Raw genomic sequence first — 6,028 nt, forward strand, 5'->3', positions numbered from 1 at the left:
TCGAGACCATCCTGGCTAACACGGTGAAACCCCGTCTCTACTAAAAAGTACAAAAAACTAGCCGGGCGAGGTGGCGGGCGCCTGTAGTCCCAGCTACTCAGGAGGCTGAGGCAGGAGAATGGCGGGAACCTGGGAGGCGGAGCTTGCAGTGAGCTGAGATCTGGCCACTGCACCCCAGCCTGGGCAACAGAGCGAGACTCCGTCTCAAAAAAAAAAAAAAAAAGATCTGGTGACAAAGATTGCTCCTGGGGTGCAGCAGGAATGCCCCCCTGGCGGGGGGACAAGAGCCCTCAGGGTGCACCGCCCCCTCCCTTCCTCCTGTTCCTGGGCTCACACTGCTGTGGCACAGGTGGCCACCTTGTCCTGTTTTTGGAATCTCTCTGGCCCCCGCAGGCACTGGAGTTTGAGGCTTCCCCTCTGGCCCTTGCTTGAAAAGGCTGCACTCTGGTGGCTTCCGCCCCAGGCTTTAAAGTGCAGTAAGAACCTGGCTTTGGAGACAGAGTCATCTAGGGTCATGGGACCTTTTTGCAGCCAGGTAACTGCAGGTAAATGACTGCCTTGCATCTGTGAAGTTGAGATGGCAGCCTGCTAAGCAGGATAAGGATGAGCAGATAGGGTGAGGAGGATATGGCCAGGAGTATAAGATCAGAGCAGGTGTGTACCTGCCTCCTCTAGCCTCCTGCAAGGCCTCATGCCCTGAGGGGCCCCTCCCCGCTCAGGTCTTTAAGCTGGCTTCTTTCTGATAGGATTTACACATCCTCAGGGCTCTCCCATCTTAAAAACATGCTACCCTGGCCAGGTGCAGTGGCTTATGCTTACGCAGTGGCACTTCGGGAAGCCAAGGCAGGAGGATCATGTGAGCCCTGGCTTTGGAGGCTGCAGTGAGGCATGATCAAGCCACTGCACTCCAGCCTGGGCGACAGAGCAAGACTCTACTGGCCAGGCGCGGTGGCTCACGCCTGTAATCCCAGCATTTTGGGAGGCCAACGTGGGCGAATCATGAGGTCCAGAGATAGAGACCATCCTGGTCAACATGGTGAAACCCTGTTTCTAATAAAAATACTATATATATACATATACACACACACACACACACACACACATATATATATATACACACACAGTTGGGTGTGGTGGCGCATGCCTGTAGTCCCAGCTACTCGGGAGGCTGAGGCAGTAGAATCGCTTGAGCCCAGAAGGCGGAGGTTGCAGTGAGCCAAGATCACACCACCGCACTCCAGCCTGGTGACACTGTGAGACTCCATCTCAAAAAAAAAAAAAAAAGACTATGTAAAATATAAAAGAGCTACCCACTTCTCCTTCCTGCCCTTGACAGTCAACCTTCCTTTGCCATATCCCCATCTGCCCATCCCTCCTTCTCCTCTCTGACCTGGCCTCACCGCAGCCAGGCAACTTCCCATGATATCACCAGCAACGTCCATGTCACTAAACCCTCATCATGTTTGGCCTCTGGGCAGCGTTGGACACTTCAGCCATGCTGTCCAGGGAGAAACACCTTGGTTCCCCTTCCTCTTGGCTCCTTCTCTGACACCTTGCAGGCTCTGCTCCCCTCCCTCCCGCTCGTTGCTCACCTGTGCACCAGAGAGGTATCCCACCATGTCCACAAACAGTTCCTCCCACTGAGCTTTTTGTTGCTGTTTGTTTTTGAGACAGGGTCTCACTCCCATTGCCCAGGCTGGAGTGCAGTGGCACAATCACAGCTCACTGCAGCCTCAACTTCCCAGGCTCAGGTGATCCTCCCACCTCAGCCTCCCAAGTACCTAGGACTACAGGGATGCACCACCACACCTGGCTAATTTATTATTTTGTTGAGATGAGGTCTCCCTATGTTGCCCAGCTTCGTCTTGAACTCCTGGCCTCAAGCAATCCTCCCACCTCAGCCTCCCAAAGTGCTGGGATTAACAGACATGAGCTACTGCACCCGGCTATTTTATTGATTGACTGATTGATTTAGAGATGGAGTTTTGCTCTGTCACCCAGGCTGGAGTGCAGTGGGACAATCTCAGCTCACTGTAACCTCTGCCTCCCAGGTTCAAGTGATTCTCCTCCCTTAGCCTCCCCGGTAGCTGGGACTACAGGCATGTGCCATCACACCTGGCTAACTTTTGTATTTTTAGTAGACGGGGTTTCACCATGTTGGCCAGGCTGATCTCAAACTCCTGACCTCAAGTGATCCACCCTCCTCAGCCTTCCAAAGAGCAGGAATTATAGGCACGAGCCAGCATGCCTGGCCCCAGCTAGAATCTTTTTTTTTTTTTTTTTTTTTTTTTGAGACGGAGTCTCGCTCTGTCACCCAGGCTGGAGTGCAGTGGCCAGATCTCGGCTCACTGCAAGCTCTGCCTCCCAAATTTACGCCATTCTCCTGCCTCAGCCTCCCGAGTAGCTGGGACTACAGGCGCCTGCCACCTCGCCCGGCTAGTTTTTTTTTTTTTTTTGTATTTTTTAGTAGAGATGGGGTTTCACCATGTTAGCCAGGATGGTCTCGATCTTCTGACCTCATGATCCGCCCGTCTCAGCCTCCCAAAGTGCTGGGATTAGCGCCCGCCTAGAATCTTTTAGTAAGCCTTCCCACATCTTCCTTTGGAGCTATAAATACCTTCCAACTCAACTTTCCACCTAGTCAATCTGGTCAGGAAAGTATTTGTTTCACTGTTTCCTTAGGGCATTTCTTCAGGGGTTTCCTCTCCGCAGATCCACACTGGGCAGGATGCTGTCCAGGCTGCTGCTGGCTGTCAACCTGGGACCCCCCATCACCATCTTTCCGGGATTTGCCTTTGTTAGCCTCACACTAATCCCTGTTCTCACACCATGTCTGTCTCTTATATTTTATTTTTTGAGTCAGGGTCTTGCTCTGTTACCCAGGCTGGAATGCAGTGGTGCCACCATGGCTCATTGCAGCCTCGAACTCCTGGGCTCAAGTGATCTTCCTGTCTCAGCTTTTCTTTTCTTTTTTTGAGACAGTCTTGCTCTATTGCCCAGGCTGGAGTGCAGTGGCACAATCTCAGCTCACTGCACCCTCCACCTCCCAGGTTTAAGTGATTCTCCTGCCTCACCTTCCTGCATAGCTGGGATTACAGGTGCCTGCCACCACACCCAGCTAATTTTTGTATTTTTAGTAGAGATGGGATTTTGCCACATTGATCAGGCTGGTCTTGAACTCCTGAACCTGTGATCCGCCCGCCTTGGCCTCCCAAAGTGCTGGGATTACAGGTGTGAGCCATTGCGCCCAGCCCTGTCTCAGCTTTTCTTTTTTTTTTTTTTTTTTTTTTTGAGACGGAGTCTCGCTCTGTCGCCCAGGCTGGAGTGCAGTGGCGCAATCTCGGCTCACTGCAAGCTCCGCCTCCCGGGTTCACGCCATTCTCCTGCCTCAGCCTCCCGAGTAGCTGGGACTACAGGCGCCCGCCCCTGCGCCCGGCTAATTTTTTCTATTTTTAGTAGAGACGGGGTTTCACCATGGTCTCGATCTCCTGAACTTGTGATCCGCCCACCTCGGCCTCCCAAAGTGCTGGGATTACAGGCGTGAGCCACCACGCCCGGCCTCAGCTTTTCAAAGTGCTGGAATTACAGGTGTGAGCCATGGCGCTTGGCCAAAGTCTTTATTCTCACATTAGATTGGCTATGGATTATAGATTGGTAATTGTTTCCCCTCAGAATGTTAAAGACAATTTTTTTGCGTTTTTTTTTTTTTCTGAGACAGAGTCTCACTCTATCTCCTAGGCTGGAGTGCCATGGTGCGATTAACAAACAGTTTGTCTTTTAGCTTCCAGAGCTGCTAGTGGAGAAGTCCAGTACCAATTTGATTCTTGATTCTTTGAGCCTGAGAGGAAAAGCTGGTGGGCCAGGAGCAGGTGCCTTGAAAAGGAGTGGAGTAAGACAGACTGAGCTGCTCCCAGACGGCAGCTGTGGGGTGGCAGGAAGTTTGTCTCCTCCTGGAGATGATGGAAAAGGTTTGGATTCTGTTCTGGGGAGGAGCAGCAGACTAGGGAGACACACCGAGATTAATGCTCCAGTGAGCATCGATGATGCTGCCCTTCATTTTGATGGAGCACCTTCTCAAGTGTCCTTCCCTAGAAATACTTGCATTCTCTGAATAGAACAAACAGGAAAATAAAAATAATAAAATTTTAAAAAACAGAAGCATGCATTGGCAGTGACCTAGTGTGCAAATGTCAGGTGTTACTCTTCAGGTCAAACACCTAATAAATGCCATAAAATGTTCCAGGACAGGGAAGTACATTGCACGAAAATAATCAGCCAGGCCTGGTGGCTCACGCCTGTAATCCCAGCAGTTTGGGAGGCCGAGGTGGGCGGATCACCTCAGTCCGAGGTCAAGAGATCGAGACCATCCTGGCCAACATGGTGAAACCCCGTCTCTACTAAAAATACAAAAATTAGCTTGACGTGGTGGCAGGCACCTGTAGTCCCAGCTACTTGGTAGGCTGAGGCAGGAGAATCACTTGAACCTGGAAGGTGGAGGTTGCAGTGGGCCAAGATCACACCACTGCACTCCAGCCTGGTGATAAGAGTGAGACTCTGTGTCAGAACAACAAGAAGCAATTGGGGTTCAAGCATTTCTCCTGCCTCAGCCTCCTAAGTAGCTGGGATTACAGGTGCACACCACCACACCTGGCTAATTTTTGTACTTTCAGTAGAGACAGGGTTTCACCATGTTGGCCAGGCTGGTCTTGAACTCCTGACCTCAGGTGATCTGCCCACCTTGGCCTCCCACAGTGCTGGGATTACAGGCGTGAGCCACCGCGCCCAGCCATTTTTCTGTTTTTGTTTTCTGAGCCAGAATTTCACTGTCACCCAGGCTACCATGCAGTGACACAACCTTGGCTCACTGCAGCCTCCACCTCCTGGGTTCAAGCGATTCTCCTGCCCCAGTCTCCTGAGTAGCTGGGATTTTGCAGGCGCCCACCATCACGTCCAGCTAATTTTTGTATTTTTAGCAGAGACAGAATTTCATCATGTTGCTCAGGCTGGTCTCGAACTACTAGCCGCAAGTGATCCGCCCACCTTGGCCTCCCAAAGTGCCGGGATTACAAGTGTGAGCCACTATGCCCAGCCCCAGGTTAAATTTCATCCCTGCAAGGTAAGCTCCATCTTTTAATGCTCCATGTTTGCAGTTTCCATCTCTCACTTCAGGCTAGGAGAGCCAGTGACATAGTTCCTGATCTTTGCTTCCTCCTGCAGTCCGTTAAGGGAGGACTCCAAGCAGACACCTTCCCTTTTCAGTAGGAAAAAGATCCCTGAGGGCTGTTTTGTACCTGAGGGAAGAAATGTGACCCAAAGCAAATAGACCAGAAGCAGGCTGGGCGCAGTGGCTCACGCCTGTAATCCCAACACTTTGGGAGGCCGAGGCGGGTGGATCACCTGAGGTCGGGAGTTTGAGACCAGCCTGGCCAACATGGCGAAACCCTGTCTCTACTAAAAATACAAAAATTAGCCGGGCGTGATGGTGGGCGCCTGTAATCCCAGCTACTTGGGAGGCTGAGGCAGGAGAATCACTTGAACCTGGGAGGCAGAGGTTGCAGTGAACTGAGATCACACCACTGCACTCCAGCCTGTGTGACAGAGTGCAACCCTGTCTAAAAAAAAAAAAAAAAAAAAGGTGGGGCACGGTGGCTCACGCCTGTAATCCCAGCACTTTGGGAAGACGAAGTGGGCGGATCACAAGGTCAGGAGATCGACACCACTGTGAAACCCCGTCTCTACTAAAAATACAAAAAAAATTAGCCAGGCGTGGTGGCGGGCGCCTGTAGTCCCAGCTACTCAGGAGGCTGAGGCAGGAGAATGGCGTGACCCCTCGAGGTAGAGCTTGCAGCGAGCTGAGATTGCGCCACTGCACTCCAGCCTGACTGACAGAGTGAGACTCCGCCTCAAAAAAAAAAAAAAGATCGGGAGTGCTCTATGCCCGCTGACCTCAGCTGCCTGGCTTAGCTGGGGACATGGGTGTCCAAGCTGTTTCCATAAAAAGAAATGACTAAAAACTACCATGACCACG

The sequence above is a fragment of the Macaca mulatta genome, chromosome 3 (genome assembly GCF_049350105.2).
Source record: "Macaca mulatta isolate MMU2019108-1 chromosome 3, T2T-MMU8v2.0, whole genome shotgun sequence".
In the NCBI taxonomy this organism is placed as follows: domain Eukaryota; kingdom Metazoa; phylum Chordata; class Mammalia; order Primates; family Cercopithecidae; genus Macaca; species Macaca mulatta.